Here is an 18069-nt window from a genome sequence, read left to right on the forward strand (position 1 = left end):
CTCCCTGTCAGATTTACCCAGTGGTTTCCCGTTCAGTGTGTAATAGTGATATTGATTCCTTCTTCCCATGTGTGTAACCTTACATTTATCATTGTTAAACCTCATCTGCCACCTTTCAGCCCAAGTTTCCAACTTATCCAGATCCATCTGTAGCAGAATACTATCTTCTCTTGTATTAACTGCTTTACATAGTTTTGTATCATCTGCAAATATTGATATTATACTGTGTAAACCTTCTACCAGATCATTAATGAACATGTTGAAGAGAACAGGTCCCAATACCGACCCCTGCGGTACCCCACTGGTCACAGCGACCCAGTTAGAGACTATACCATTTATAACCACCCTCTACTTTCTATCACTAAGCCAGTTACTAACCCATTTACACACATTTTCCCCCAGACCAAGCATTCTCATTTTGTGTACCAACCTCTTGTGCGGCACGGTATCAAACGCTTTGGAAAAATCGAGATATACCACGTCCAATGACTCACCGTGGTCCAGCCTATAGCTTACCTCTTCATAAAAACTGATTACATTGGTTTGACAGGAGCGATTTCTCATAAACCCATGCTGATATGGAGTTAAACAGTTATTCTCATTGAGATAATCCAGAATAACATCCCTCAGAAACCCTTCAAATATTTTACCAACAATAGAGGTTAGACTTACTGGCCTATAATTTCCAGGTTCACTTTTAGAGCCCTTTTTGAATATTGGCACCACATTTGCTATGCGCCAGTCCTGCGGAACAGACCACGTCGCTATAGAGTCCCTTAAAATAAGAAATAATGGTTTATCTATTACATTACTTAGTTCTCTTAGTACTCGTGGGTGTATGCCATCCGGACACGGAGATTTATCTATTTTAATCTTATTTAGCCAGTTTCACACCTCTTCTTGGGTTAGATTGGTGACCCTTAATATAGGGTTTTCATTGTTTCTTGGGATTTCACCTAGCATTTCATTTTCCACCGTGGAGAAGAAGGTGTTTAATATGTTAGCTTTTTCCTCGTCATCTAGAACCATACTTTCCTCACAATTTTTTAAGGGGCCTACATTTTCAGTTTTTATTCTTTTACTATTGATATAGTTGAAGAACAGTTTGGGATTAGTTTTACTCTCCTTAGCAATGTGCTTCTCTGTTTCCTTTTTGGCAGCTTTAATTAGTTTTTTAGATAAAGTATTTTTCTCCCTATAGTTTTTTAGAGCTTCAATGGTGCCATCCTGCTTTAGTAGTGCAAATGCTTTCTTTTTACTGTTAATTGCCTGTCTTACTTCTGTGTTTAGCCACATTGGGTTTTTCCTATTTCTAGTCCTTTTATTCCCACAAGGTATAAACCACTTACAGTGCCTATTTAGGATGTTCTTAAACATTTTCCATTTATTATCTGTATTCTTATTTCTGAGGATATTGTCCCAGTCTACCAGATTAAGGGCATCTCTAAGCTGGTCAAACTTTGCCTTCCTAAAGTTCAGTGTTTTTGTGACTCCCTGACAAGTCCCCCTAGTGAAAGACAGGTGAAACTGTACAATATTGTGGTCGCTATTTCCTAGATGCCCGACCATCTGCAGATTTGTTATTCTGTCAGGTCTATTAGACAGTATTAGGTCTAAAAGTGCTGCTCCTCTGGTTGGATTCTGCACCAATTGTGAAAGATAATTTTTCTTGGTTATTAGCAGAAACCTGTTGCCTTTATGGGTTTCACAGGTTTCTGTTTCCCAGTTAATATCTGGGTAGTTAAAGTCCCCCATAACCAGGACCTCATTATGGGTTGCAGCTTCATCTATCTGCTTTAGAAGTAGACTTTCCATGGTTTCTGTTATATTTGGGGGTTTGTAACAGACCTTAATGAGAATTTTGTTACCATTTTTCCCTCCATGAATTTCGACCCATATGGACTCGACATCCTCATTCCCTTCGCTAATATCCTCCCTTAAAGTGGACTTTAGACAAGACTTTACATAGAGACAAACCCCTCCTCCTCTCCGATTTTTACAATCCTTTCTAAACAGACTGTAACCCTGTAAGTTAACTGCCCAGTCATAGCTTTCATCTAACCATGTCTCGGTTATTCCCACTATGTCAAAGTTACCTGTAGATATTTCTGCTTCTAGTTCTTCCATCTTGTTTGTCAGGCTTCTGGCGTTTGCGAGCACGCAGTCTTAGAGTAGGTTCACATGTAGATTTTTGTTGATATTTCTAAGATTGAAAATCTGCTTGATACATCTTAATGGGGTTGTTTCTTCAGAGTTTGCATAGTTTCTTAAGCCCCCATACACATACTGACTCTGCCGATATCGACAGGTTCATTCCATGATGGAGGTGCCAGCTGACTGATGGTTGGGGTAGATATGTTGATCAGGCATTGTCTGTACATAGTGATTCAAGTTTATTGTGCTCATATTAGAGGGTGGTGGCCCATCGGAGGATTCTCCTGTTCTGCCATGGGCCAGTCCAAGCCTGAGCATGTCTGATTTTGGACTTCCCGTCACATTATTGTTTCTGAGATAAGCCGCCGACCGATGTGTCAGTTGGCCTCCTCATAGAACCAGCCAACTCTCCTGTGTATAGGAGAGTTGGCTGAGATGGCTTGAGGCTGAAGCATCATTTGGTTGACAGCCTTCCAGATCTGTGGAATAACTATCAGTAGAAAATCTGCAATAATACATCTATGTGCATTGCTCATGTGATTGTATTCTCGGCCACGTGCCCACGTTCAGTATTTGGTAAGTTTTTTACCTCAGTATTTGTAAGTCAAAACCAGGAGTGGGACAATCAGAGGAAAAGTATAATAAAAACGTGTCACTGGTTCTGCATTTTTCACCCACTCCTTTCAAATACTGAGGTAAAATACTGACCAAATGCTCAACGTGAGCACATGGCCTTAGTGTTTCCATTTCCTCTTATGAAATAAATAAAACTTTGAATCTGATAAACTTCTACATGGGAACATTTCCTAAGAATTTCAACCACTAGGAAAGGTTCTGGTCCACTAGCCATAGCGCAGCATAGCGTCATTCTGTCCGCAGGTGTGATAACCATTCAGCTGGTGACAATTGGCTGCTGAATGCTGATATTATGAGGTGGATCCCGGAAGCTGGAGGTTCTGCTCACTGCAGGCGCAGGTAATTAGTCTTGTAATTGTGGAATGACAGGAATTTGTTTGTGCTCTGGCTCTATAAACGACAAATCCTTTGAGCTCAGTAATTATGCCGGTCTTAGTAAGAACATTCATGTAACGTGCTTATGCTGTAATCCATTCCAAAAATACAGCCACTTAGCAGGCAGTTTGCAGTGGTGGCCTGGTAATGAGAATGGAGTCTTTACTGCATCCAAAAGTGTTTTTTTTTGTCACTCTCCAAAGCATTTATATCCACATGTAGTTCTTTTAAAGACAAGTCCCGCCATATCTTTACATGGCCAGTCCATTCCAGTCTGCCATTACTGAGAAATCAGCGTATGAATGAACAATTAAATAACTAAAATGTGCAAAAGCCTGAAGCCTCAGGGTATGTGCACACGTCCGGATTTTTAGCGTTTTTTTTGCGGAATTTTGCTATAAAAACGCTATAATTCCGCATCAAAAACGCTAAAAATATGCATCCTATCATTTAGAATGCATTCCGGATTTTTTGTTCAGATGGATGCGTTTTTTTCCGGAAAAAAAATGCATTCCGCAAAAAAAATTGACATGCTCATTCTTTTTGCGGATTTTTTGCGGATTTCTAAGCCAAAATTACTTTCAGGGAAAAAAAAAAACGCAAAAATTCCGCAAAAAATCTGTGCAAAAAACCGCGAAAAATCCGCGCTGAAAAAAACGCGATTTTCTGGCAGAATTCTCCGGATTTTGTCAGGAAAAAAACCTGACGTGTGCACATACCCTTAGTCATTCCAGCTCTGCACCCCGCCCAGTGACGCCTCCTTTTGCTTGACAGACAACTCTTTTGCTGTGTGACTTCAAGCAAAGAAGCCGTCAGACAAGCAGGAATCTACATTCTTTTGGGTGCTTTCTAAGTGCTTTTCAACTACATTCTCACGATGAGCATTTGGTGAGTTTTTGATGTTGCTGATTTTTTGCACCATTTCTGCGCCTATTAATACACCACTATTAATGTTCGGTAAGTAAATTATGTTGCTTACATTTTCTCGTGCATTTTTACCTCATTTTTGACTTTATGGTTTTTGTCTCTTGCTTTATGTCATGTTTTTAAAAAAGCGACTTTATTTTTGATACTTTCTGGTATTTTGTTTTGACAACTTTTTTGATATAGTCATTTCTGTATTACATGCGTTTTTTATGCATTTCCGCCATGGAAACACACTAAGAGCGCTTGTGTGTTTTTTACCTGTGGATTTTCCGCATCTAATGCAAGTCTATGGGAAACATCTGTGCATGAATCTCTGCATACCCACAAGACAAATTGACATGCTGCAAATTCACAAAAATAAAGCACAGTGGGAGGGAGATTTCTATAAATCCCATCCAGTTTGCGAAAATAGGCAGTGTCAACTCACCAAAAACTCTTATCTTATTCTTCAAAGTTATACCAAAAACATTTGTTTTCTACATTTCCAGAACTTGAGATCCGACCCCTGCAAGTGTGTTACTTTATTTAATTGTCCTGCACTTTATTACTGACCTTAAACAGTCCAAGTAACTCATTCCAGGAACTGATATTTCTGCTGACCCCTCGGGGCTGTGTTAATGCAATCAGGAATAGTAAAGTCAGAGCAGGACCCGAAATCAAAGGGCAAGGGAAAGCTTGGGATAAATTACAGCTGTTATAAAGAAATCACCTTTTCACCTTGCCCGTTATATTCTTTTCAGTTTACAGTCATAATTCAGCAGCACCTACAACATTTGTCATTAATAAACATACCCGAGTGAACATGGCTGATGGATTAAAAAGTCATGTGGACGGAACATTGACCATGGGAGATATGTAACATAAGCCGAGGACCTGGTCAATTTAATTTCCTTCTTATATTGGCATCCAAGAACGTGTTCAATTAGCAAAGAAAAGTTTTAGTAGTGTTAAAAGTGGATGTAGTATAAAGGAACAAAACAAATCTGTGCGCACTAAATCATGAAATGGAAGTAGAAAGTGACTTTCTTCATATATATATATATATATATATATATATATATATATATATATATATATATATAAAATATTATTATTATTATTATTATTATTTATTATTATAGCGCCATTTATTCCATGGCGCTTTACATGTGAGGAGGGGTATACATAATAAAACAAGTACAATAATCTTGAAAAATACAAGTCACAACTGGTACAGGAGGAGAGAGGACCCTGCCCGCGAGGGCTCACAATCTACAAGGGATGGGTGAGGATACAGTAGGTGAGGGTAGAGCTGGCCGTGCAGCGGTTTGGTCAATCGGTGGTTACTGCAGGTTGTAGGCTTGTCGGAAGAGGTGGGTCTTCAGGTTCTTTTTGAAGGTTTCGATGGTAGGCGAGAGTCTGATATGTTGTGGTAGAGCATTCCAGAGTAGGGGGGATGCACGAGAGAAATCTTGTATGCGATTGTGGGAAGAGGAGATAATAGGGGAGTAGAGAAGGAGATCTTGTGAGGATCGGAGGTTGCGTGCAGGAAAGTAGCGGGAGACGAGGTCACAGATGTATGGAGGAGACAGGTTGTGGATGGCTTTATATGTCATGGTTAGGCTTTTGTACTGGAGTCTCTGGGTGATGGGGAGCCAGTGCAGGGATTGACAGAGGGGAGAGGCCGGGGAATAGCGGGGGGACAGGTGGATTAGTCGGGCAGCAGAGTTTAGAGTAGATTGGAGGGGTGCAAGAGTGTTATATATATATATATATATATATATATATATATATTATACACTCTACCTTGCATCATTTTGGTTTTCTGAATACAGCCTGCCTCATTCAAATGTCAATTTTTCTCACATGAGATTGATCAGACTGTGGTCAAAGTGTCCGACCCACAGACTTGCATTGCCAATTTTGATCCGACACGCAGATCATATTTTTGTCTTGTCTCTCCAATTTTCCGCAGACCACTCGGTCAACACAAAATCACGGCCATGTGAATGGCCTAATAGACTATCACAGGTATGAGTTCTATCTGTGAAAACCATGAATAGCACTCGTAAAAGAATATTGGACGTCTGAATAATCTCTAATATAGGAAAATTTTCATTCTGGCTTGCCCACATTTAGACTCACGCTCATTTGTATTATCATCGTTATGGTACTTTTGTATAATCCTTATGTCAGCTTTTTACAGCCATTTGCCATCCGTTTTTATACATTAGCAATAGAGATGAGCGGTGTTCGAGTCGAACTGTAAGCCAATTTCAAGCTCGAGCTGTTTAGGGAGGTGTTCGAGTCGTTCGACGAACCCGAACAATTTGTTAAAAATTCGGCTGTTCGATAAATGTTCGTTCACCAAAAGCCTAGCTTGATTTGCACATTAAAACTGTTTATCATTGTTAATAGACTGTTTCAGTGTATAGTGGGCGGGGCCGGGGGCGGGGATAGATCTGTGCTGAAATAACGCCGATCTCCATTTTTTTTTCTTTCCTGCATTTACAGTGGGGCGGTGCAGTCTCTCAGCCTATCAGCAGTGCGCACACACACAGCAATGTGCATGTGATGCACACAAGCAAGGGCATGTGTCATTGGCTGTGTATGTCACATGCCCTTCCCTTTAAGAACCAGCCATTTGCCCCGTCGCCACCATTTCCTCACTGCTGCAGCTTAGTGTTAGACGGCACTGCTGCTGTTGGCGCTATACAGACTAATAGTGTTTTTTTTTTTAGTGACTTGTCAGAGAGATAGGTTTGAGGAGTCGGGACTAGTTGTAATATCAGCCCTTTTCAGGATAGGTTACAGCAGTTCATAGCACTGATTGCCAGGCAGGTCTGTGCCAGTGCTGTGCAAGTGTTTGTCACAGCATTTGGTGTAATCTAGCTCAGCCAATCCTTTTGGGCTAGTAGCATTGTCTGATAATCATCTGAGTAGCCCGCCTGTGAAGCTAGCTACACTGCCTGTGTATCTCAATTTTCACTGCATCTAATCCGGTTGATAGTTTAGGGCCTAGGAGCAGTGTCTGCACTTCAGCAGAGTAGCCTGCCTGTGAAACAAACTATACCGCCTGTGTATCTCTATTTTCACTACATCTAATCCAGTTAATATTTTAGGGCCTAGGAGCAGTGTCTGCACGTCAGCAGAGTAGCCTGCCTGTGAAACAAACTATACCGCCTGTGTATCTCAATTTTCACTGCATCTAATCCAGTTGATAGTTTTGGGCCTAGTACCACAGTTTGGCCACTCAGTTCTGCTCGGTTTTCATCCATCGGTTGTTGTGGCAACAACTACAGATACAGAGTTGCCAATTAGTTAAGCACTAAAATGAGAGGCAAAAGGCCTGCTGCTGGTGGAAATGGGAATAGGCGTGTTGGAAAGGGAAAAAAAGGTTGTGTTCGTGGGGTAGGTGGTCAAGCAACAGTAACATCTGCAGGACAAAGACCATCTTCCAGCCAAAGTAAGATGTCTACTTCTTTTCGTGGACTATGTGAATATCCCTTTCTTACGACCATCGCTGCAAGCATCGCCAAAAATTCCAGATGAGGCACAAAAACAGCAGGTGCTTGAACGGATATCAAGTGCTCGTACAAGTGGGCTCTCCTCCATGTCAACTTCAACATCACAACTACTCCAGTCCTCAGAGTTGTCACCCCAATCGCACTTGCTTCCTCACAGCTCCCAAGTCTCCAGCTGCCCGTCTGAACATGGGGCAACACACATGGTTGAGTCTGTAGAGCTGTTTACGCAGACTATAGCCTGGGAATCAGAGGTCAGCTCCAGAGCTTCTGTGAATCCAGACGAGGAAATTATCTGCACTGATGCCCAGAATCTTTGTGAGTCGAATCCAGGCCCAGATGAAGAAGGTTCTGAGCATAAAGTAGACCCTCATTCCCAAACTGTAACTCCTGTTGGTGGACACAATGAGGAAGATGATGATGAGACTGAGATACCTGATTGGAATGAAAACTTGACTTTTTGGTCGGGGCAGGATGAGGTTGGCTCTGAGGACGATGGGTGTGAGAACACACAGGATGATGATGACGAGTTTGTAGACCCCACTTACTGTTAACCCCCAGTCCGCCAGTCCATGAGGTCAGCAGAGGAGGTGGAGGAGGATGCTAGTGACGAGTCTGAAGACGAGGTAACGGTGCGCCTTCCTGGACAGAGACGGAGTACTGGAAGCACGTCAACAACTGCATCCTCAACCCCAACTGTGCCTCAGACCAGAAGTCGTGGTGGTAGCCATGACAAAGCTAAGAGGTTGAATTTCTCCATCTGCAAGCTGTTGGCTACAGAAATGCTGCCTTTCCGCCTGGTGGACACAGAGGATTTTCGAGACCTTATGTCCATCGCAGTGCCCCAGTACCAGATGCCCAGTCGCCACTACTTCTCAAAGAAAGCTGTGCCTGCGCTACACCAGCATGTCGCACACAACATCACCGCTTCCTTGAGAAACTCTGTGTGTGACAGGGTGCATTTCACCACAGATACTTGGACGAGTAGACATGGACAGGGGCATTACATGTCGGTGACTGGGCACTGGGTAACTACGGCGACATCAGGAGAAGGGGCTGCTGTCCGAGTCTTGCCGTCGCCACGAGTTGCTCGTTGATCCTCTCTATCTAGAAGTTCCTCCACTGCTTCTGCCTCCTCAACCTCCTCTCGGTCCTCCACCTGCACCCAAATCCTGTCTGGTAATGCCACCCGCGTTGTAACTGGGTAGAAGGAATCCTGCACACCTCCTCACTATGCTGTCACCATGGCTTAACGGCATCAGGCAATGTTTACATTGAAATGTCTGGGAAATGTGAGTCACACAGCTGAGGAGTTGTGGTCAGCTCTGGAGACCGAGTTCCATCAATGGTTGTCTCCACTCAACCTGCAGCCAGGGAAGGCTGTGTGCGACAATGCTGCAAACCTGGGTGTGGCCCTTCGCTGGGGCAATGTCACACATGTGCCTTGTATGGCTCACGTTTTGAACCTGGTTGTCCAGCAATTTTTATCCCACCATCTCGGACTAGATGGGCTTCTGCAGAGGGCATGGTCATTGTGTACTCACTTCCGCCGTTCGCATCCCGCAGCTCGACGACTTGCATCTCTACAGAAGTCGTTGGGCCTGCCAGTTCACCGGCTGAAATGCGATGTGCCCACACGGTGGAATTCAACTCTGCACATGTTGCAGCGACTGTGGCAGCACGACGAGCCCTGGTGCAATACGTTATGACATATAACCTGGGCCAACAAGATCAAGAGGTGGGGCAAATCACCCTGCAGGAGTGGTCTCAGATCAGGGACCTATGCACCGTTCTGCACAGTTTTGAAATAGCAACGAAGATGTTTAGTGCTGACGATGCCATTATCAGCATGACCATTCCAGTGATTTACATGCTGGAGCACACCTTACACAGTGTTCGGAGTCAGGTGGTGGAAAAAGAGGAGGAGTCGTATGTGGAAGGGATCATATCTCCAAGGTCAAGAAGGTTGGCAGCACCAAGGTGGCTGGCATTGGAGGCTGGGGGAGAGGGATTACCGAGGGCGCATGGTAGCAGCCAAACTGTTGAGGAAGATGCAGGAGGCGAGGAAGAAGTGGAGGACGAATTGGCTCTGGGCATGGAAGACTCATCAGATGAAGGAGACCTTGATCAAATTTCTGTTGTGCGAGGTTGGGGGGAGAGGGCACACCAAGAAAGCATGATTCTCACCTCGCCACCACCAAGACAACAAGGACTTGGTCCTCCTGGATGCAGAAGACACATGAGTGCCTTCTTGCCGTGCTACCTGCAACATGACCCTCGGATTGTCAGAATCCGAAGTAATGCCGACTACTGGGTTACCACACTCTTAGATCCCCGATACAAAAGCAAATTTTGTGAAATAATTCCTGCCATAGAAAGGGATTCACGCATGCAGGAGTATCAGCAGAGACTGTTACAGAATCTAACATCTGCTTTCCCACAAAACACCAGTGGTGCACGAAGTGAATCTCTGAGTTCTAACTTGCCAACCGTGCGACTATCGAGTCATCACTCAAACCGTAACAGTAACATCGTATCTGGTGGTAACAGCATTTTTTGCAAGCGGTTCAAGATTTTTTTAGACCATCTTTTGCAAGGCCACAGGAGACAAGAAGTCTGATGCACAGCCAACGCCTAGAGAGGATGGTACAAGAGTATCTCCAAGTTAACATCGATGCCATGACTGTGGAACTGGACCCTTGCTCATTTTGGGCTTCCATTCTTGAAAAATGGCCTGAGCTCGCCACTCACGCCTTGGAGATCTTGTCGTGCCCTGCAGCCAGCGTTCTCTCTGAACGTGTGTTCAGCGCTGCTGGTGGTGTGTTGACAGATAAGCGCACGCGGCTGTCCAGTGACAATGTAGACAGACTAACGTTCATCAAGATGAACAAATCCTGGATCCGCAAGGACTTTTCTACCCCTGTGTCATCTTGGGGAGACTAAAAGCTTGATGATTTTTGAAAATCACCTCACCGACTGTTTTAAAAAAACTCTGGCGAAATTGATGCCACTTAAGTGGTGTCTGTGGCTGATTTTTTTTTGTGGAAAAAATGGAGACTCTTTATTTAGTCCCCTTGCTGAGTTTTACATGACGTTGCCATCATCAATTCCAGGTGGGTGGGGTCATCTGCAGAGTTGTTTACTCATACTATGGCCTGTGATTCAGAGGTCTGCTCCAAAGCTTCAGTGTCTGCTAGTCAGCAGAGTAGCCCAGCCACCCACCGCCTGTTTACCTAAGTACTATTTTTAACGTCATCTGGCCCAGGAAAACCTTTTGGGCCTAGTAGCAATTTCTGCTACTCAGCAGAGTACCCCACCCATGAAGCAAGCTACACCACCTTCTTTCTTTCTCAATCTAACCCCTCGGCTCTGGGGTGTCCACTCTCCCTCCAGCTCTCTCCTTCTCACAGGTGGACTATCACGTGTTTTCACACTGTGGCAAATCTTTTGGGCCCAGGCGTAAGAAGTCGTCGAGATAATGGATAATATGTGCCGCCTTACAAACGTCCATGACGACACATTCGAGGAAGCAAGTAAACGCCTCAAATAGTGAGCAGGATATGGAGCACCCCATGGGCAAACAGCGATCTATGTAGTATGCTCCTTCACCGAAGCAGCCCAACGGGAGGACACTATTCGGAGGTACAGGTAGTAACCGGAACGCTCCCTCAATGTCTGTTTTGGCCATTAGGGTGCCCCTTACCAACTTCCACCTGATTGCCTCGTCAAAGGAGGTACAGTACATAGTACTGTACTTGGTTCCGCGTCGCTGTTGTCGTTTACTGACCTGCCCCTTGGATATGACAAATGGTGGATTAGTCTGAAATCTGAATGTATTGGGTTCATTTTTTGGCACAACTCCCAACGGAGGTACCACTATGTCTTCTAAGGAAAGTGTTCTGAATGGACCCGCCGCCATTCTACCTAAAGATATTTATTTTATTTTTTTGTCAAGACGTCTGGGTGTTGGTATAGTGAGTTTAGATTTTTACTCCAGCCTTTCTTGATTTTAGAAGGGCATGACATGCCTATATCTGTGCCTCCTCCTCCTTTTACTCCTCCAACTCTTTTCTTTTCGCATGACTATGTGTAGTTGTGACTTTTTTATGTGTTTGTTGTGTCTTTTGAGCAGTTTGTCAGCTTTTGGACACCTTTTAAGGTGTTTTCTTTGTGTTTTCTATGTGTTTGTATGTGTTTGTGTTTGCCTGCCATTGGTTTCAATGGGGTTCGACGGTGTTCGTCGAACGTTCGACGAATAGTTCGTCAAATACCTCCCTGTTCGACGAACCGAACCGAAGCCGAACACTAGGGAGGTGGCTCAACACTAATTAGCAATGAATACAGTTTACAAGAGCAAAGTGTCCTATGTTAGTTGCAATGTATCAATAAAAATCAGATGTTACCCGAGAATTAAAAGTTTACTACACCAGAAATTTGCAAGCTAACTGTTGGGGAGAGCCTTGTGCTAAAGTAGCAGGAGTATCATATTTGGTGATTTTGGGTAAACTGTAAGATCCAAGCTTGATTCCCTGTACTACATCTTGTACGTTTTATGACCTTGTTCATACATCCATGTTTATTTATATTTTCATACCTGAAAATCACACTAATGATGTAAACTGACTGATAAATATCAGCTGAAAAACACTCATGAAACTCATTTTATTGCTTGCCAGAGAAAACACTGACTTCTGAACAAGCCGCTATACTGCATGCCCAATACTGAGTCTACTTATTTAAATGTAGGACCTGGCTATAGTTTTTGTGATATTCTAATCTGTAATGGCCTATGTTTTCCACTGGGGTTTGTAACCAAGATAAAGTATTAATTTTCAAAATTTTAGTGCGCTTCCAAAAAAAAATGCAAGACAAAATGAAGGCCTCTTACCATAATGTGGTCATTATCTATATATATAATTGTCTAAGGGTCACTTCCGTCTGTCTGTCTTTCTGTCTGTCACGGATATTCATTGGTCACGGCCTCTGTCTGTCATGGAAATCCAAGTCGCTGATTGGTCGTGGCAAAACGCCCACGACCATTGCCACGACCAATCAGCGACGGGTACAGTCCGGCGGCAAAATGGCCGCTCCTTCCTCCCCGCAGTCAGTGCCCGCTCCATACTCCCCTTCAGTCAGCCCTCACACAGGGTTAATGGCAGCATTAATGGACCACGTTATGCCGCGGTGTAATGCACTCCATTAACGCAGCTATTAACCCTGTGTGACCAACTTTTTACTATTGATGCTGCGTATGCAGCATCAACAGTAAAAGATCTAATTTTAAAAATAATAATAATAAAAAAAAGGTTATTCTCACCCGCCGATGTGGCGCTGTCCTCGGCAGTGCAAGCGGCAGGTTCCGGTGCTAAGGATGCTATGCAAGAAGGACCTTCCATGACGTCAGTCATGTGACCGCGACGTCATCACAGGTCCTGCGCTCATACCAACCCTGGGACCGGAAACTGCCGCGTGCACCGCACACAGGTGCCAGGACTTCAAGGGGCCTTCGGAAGGTGAGTATATGTTTATTTTTTATTTTATGTCTTTTTTTAACCACGCATATAGTGCCCACATTGCTATATACTACGTGGGCCGTGTTACATACTGCGTGGGCTGCGTTATATACTACATGGCTACTATATACTATGTGGCCAGTGTTATATACTATGTGGGCAGTGTTATATACTGTGTGGGCTGCATTATATACTGCATGGCTGCTATATACTACGTGGCCAGTGTTATATACAATGTGGGCAATGTTATATACTGTTTGGCCTGTGTTATATACTGTTTGGCCTGTGTTATATACTGTGTGGCCACTGTTATATACTGCATGGCCACTGTTATATACTGCGTGGCCTGTATTAACGCATTGGGTATTCAAAAATATGTCGTGGCCTGTGCTATATACTATGTGGCTGCTATATACATACATATTCTAGAATACCCGATGCGTTAGAATCGGGCCACCATCTAGTTCTTGATAAAAGCCCTTTTGCAGCTGATTCTTTCTGTGAGGTAAAATTTTTGCTGCTTGTTTTTAAAGATGTTTTACCTTATAGAAAGCAGCATCTGCGTTCCCATGCTGTCCTGTCTGTATCCTCTCTTTTGCTTTCCCACCTGCCCAGGAGCTGTGGTATATTCAGACTACCATATGTTCCTGCTTGGTCAGACAAAGCCATTACACAGTACATAGCAGGTATTAACAGGTACGTGGATGCAACAGCACAGACAATGAGGAGACAGTCGTACTTAAACAAGTGTTTATTTAGCTAACACAAATATCTATCTATATATGATATATGTAGGCGTGGTGTAAAGGATAACGGTAACAACCACCCGAGCATTTCATCCCATTGAAGCATATATCAGTCTTGTCCAGCGAGATGTGTCAGATATGTTAAATCAAATTACTAGGGGAGAATTAAGAGTTAAAAATAATCTGACACATGAAGAGTACAGGTCGTTAGCAGCATTACACGCTAACTAGGAACTTATTATCTAACCCACTGACAAAGGGTTATCGACCGTTCATACTATATCTCTGAGATATACTCTCAGCTGAATGATACAACCACTTACATCCCCCTTTCACATAATCCAATGTTTGGCATAGCTGGTGATATTAAACAGTTGGTTGAACATTACTCTCAACTGGGCACCATTGATTCTAAACTCTGCCAGTTTCTTATCAATCAACATCCCACCATTCCGGTATTTTATACCTTACCTAAGGTTCACAAGAACCTTTTGACTCCTCCTGGCTGCCCAATTGTGGCATCAACCAACTCAATCTTATCTCCTGTCGCAATCACACTAGAAAAAATCCTAACCCCATATATCCATAGTATTGATTCATATCTCAAGGACACCACTGATTTCCTTCAATCTATACGGTTCATTGGTAATATAATCGTTAATAGTCTATATATCAGTATTGAACATCAGCAGGGTATAGAAGCTGTTTCAATGTTTCTCAACCGTTACACTACTTTCACCGAAGACCAGACACAATTCTGTATAGATTTGCTTACCTTAATACTTACCAAAAACTTCTTCCTATTTGAGGATCAGTTTTATCTTCAGAAAAGGGGCATGGCCATGGGGTCAAATGTGGCGCCACCATACGCTAGCATATTCATAGCTTCCTTTGAGAGTTCACACGCTTACAATCATCCCCTTTTTACGACTTACGTTTTATATTCGAAGAGATATATATACGATATCTTTCTTATCTGGACAGGGAATGAAGATACTTTGCTGAACTTCTTTGAGCATATTAACACCTACACCCCGGGTCTGACATTCTCAATCCAATATAACAATCACTCCATTCATTTTTTTGGACACCATGGTCTATCTCCACCAATGGGACCTTGGACACTGATCTGTATGTTAAGCCCACCGATTAAAACAGCCTCCTCCACTATTCAAGTTGTCATCCCCAACATATAAAGCGGGCCCTTCCCAGATCCCAACACCACCTTATACAACGCATTGTCTCTGCTGATCTAACCCGTATCAAAATACATAAAGAAATGAATATTAAATTCCGAATGAGGGGCTACCCAATGGATCTATTGGACACATCATTCTCATTGACCACACCGAACCGTAGCGGACAACGAGTGGCAGTGGCTTTCGTCAGCACATACCACCCTTTCAGTAAACGTTTTAACCAATGCATCTTGAGACATTGGTCCTTATTACAAAAATGTTATCCTAACGTAACTGAATTTATGTGTACACCACTTCTTTGTTACAAGCGACCATACAACATCCGTGACCTGTTTGGTAAACGCTGATGTTGGTGCTAAGAAATCCAATCTCTCACAACGTACTCTTGCTCCACCATGCAGAGGCACTTTTCCCTGCCTGGGTTGTTTACAATGTTCAAACGTTACCAAAGGAAATTCCTCACCCACCCAGCTCGGGCAAACAGTACACACTTAGGGGTCACTATACTAATCCTCCTTTGTAGTCCTATTAAGTGCCCATGCGGTCTGAGACTACCCAACATATCCAAGACCACATTTCTCAACACAAGTCCACCATTAGATGCAGGCAGACCCATTTACCCATCCCAGTCCACTTTATTTGCAGAGGCCATTCCATCTTCCAGTTAAGATATCAGGTTATTGATCACATGCCCCCTTCTAGAAGAGGTGGTGATTGAGTACAAAGACTCAACTTTTGGATTCACACTTTACAAACTCTGACTCCTAAGGGCCTCAATATGGCTTTTTAAAGAACCTTTCTGTGACTCTGGTATAATTAAGGTTGAAGGAAGACTTTAAGTCTGTGTCCATCATCTTTGTTGGCCTTTCATGTTTATTGTTTATTGGTACTCCATGCCTATATATTTAAGTGGAATTTCACTTCATAGTTAACATATATTAACTTTCTTTTTCACTCTAGATCCTGCAGTAGACATCAACAGGTACACTTCTCCATCTTTTTTTTCTTTCCCTCCTATTTGGTTCCTCTCCTCTCCCCCTTTTTTTCCTTATTTCCCCTTTCCTCCTTTTACCTTTTCCTCCCATTTTTTACCTTTTACCATCCCTTAACCATTCTTCCCCTTATAAATAAGGCTTTAAATGCATGTCCAATGCACTGTATATGTGCTATCCCGCTCTAAGTGCCCTTACTATATTTACCACCGTGGTTTAGCCACGCAGGCGCACTCCTGTTGTGAATTCTGTGGCTGAATTCACTTCTGTGGTCACAAGTGGTATTGCAGTCTCTGGGCTTCCTCCCTCAGGTGTTTTGGTGAGCTCGTTGGCTGCCTTGCTATTTAGCTCCACCTGAGTCTGTCTTCCTTGCTCCTTGTCAATGTTCCAGTGTTGGATCTGAGCTACTGCATCTTTCCTTGGGCCTGCTGCTCTGCTAGATAAGTGCTTCTAGTTTGTTTTCTGTTTTTTCTGTCCAGCTTGCTATTAACTTTTGCTGGAAGCTCTGAGAAGCAAAGGGGTGCACCGCCGTGCTGTTAGTTCGGCACGGTGGGTCTTTTTGCCCCTTTGCGTGGTTTTCGTTTTAGGGTTTTTTGTAGACTGCATAGTTCTCTTTGCTATCCTCGCTCTGTCTAGAATATCGGGCCTCACTTTGCTGAATCTATTTCATTCCTACGTTTGTCTTTTCATCTTGCTAACAGTCATTATATGTGGGGGGCTGCCTATTCCTTTGGGGTATTTCTCTGAGGTAAGTCAGGCTTGTATTTCTATCTTCAGGCTAGTCAGCTCCTCAGGCAGTGCCGAGTTGCATAGGTAGTGATAGGCGCAATCCACTGCTGCTTATAGTTGTGTGAGGATAGATCAGGTACTGCAGTCTACAGAGATTCCACGTCTCAGAGCTCGTCCTATTGTTTTTGGTTATTGTCAGATCTCTGTATGTGCGCTGATTACTGCACGCTGTGTTGCCCGATTGCCAGCCACTCAGGCACATTTCATCTTTGGCTTTTCCTTTGGCTTTTTCCGACTACCTCCAGCTCGCGCATGCGCAATTGACATCTAAACCCGCTCCCCGAGGACCCAGAAGTGCACCGGGCGTTCACCACCGTATGTACATAAAAGGACACATGCGACACACTACACACCATGGTGACCTGAATGCTGCAGCACGGACTTCTGCGATCTTACACTATACAGGTAAACTGACTTCACTATGTTCCATTACCTATATCTTCTACAGCCCTCTTTTGAATGTATCTCCCTTTTTTGTATAGTACTTAGGCACATGTATATCTCTCACAGCTTTCAGTGATGGCCACATATTATTATTTTTTAAGTCATTCCATCAGCTTGTTTTCTACTTTTTATACTAATTTTTTCTAGTAATCTTTTCCACTGAGTACATTTCCTTTACAACCGTAAGAGCGATAGTCTCTTTGAGCATGCTAGCTGTCACTTGTGCCATTTAATTAATATGTCACACAGCTTTCAGTGATGGTCACATATTATTATATTTTTTATGTCATTCCCTAACCTTATTTTTCTACCCTTCTTGCCAAGGCATTTTTCTAATAATTTTTTTCATGGAGTACCATTTCTTTTCAATCATAAGAGTTATAGTCTCTTTGAGCATTCTTGTTGTCACTAGTGCTATCTAATTATTATGCCTATGTCATATTTATGCATCTGTTTATTATAATGCAGTTTTTGATCTGTTTATAATATTTACATACACAGATATCTCTTGAAAAAGGCCATGAATAGGCCGAAACGTTGATAATGTTTATATCTGTATTCACTTGGATCTGATTTACTCTTTGCCATATAATATAATAAAATTTTATTTTTTGGAGTGCCAAAGTTTATAGTTTATTGGTGAACAATAACAGTAGAATAAAATATGGAACAATCAGAACAGAGAAATACAATTAAACAGGGTATTTACAGCGACATATATAAAGCATGCACACTGTTCTTTATGTTCACAGTTAAGGAATTGTTATCGTAAGTGTTATGTAGTCCTAATG

The sequence above is a fragment of the Ranitomeya imitator genome, chromosome 2 (assembly GCF_032444005.1).
Source record: "Ranitomeya imitator isolate aRanImi1 chromosome 2, aRanImi1.pri, whole genome shotgun sequence".
Classification (NCBI taxonomy): Eukaryota; Metazoa; Chordata; class Amphibia; order Anura; family Dendrobatidae; genus Ranitomeya; species Ranitomeya imitator.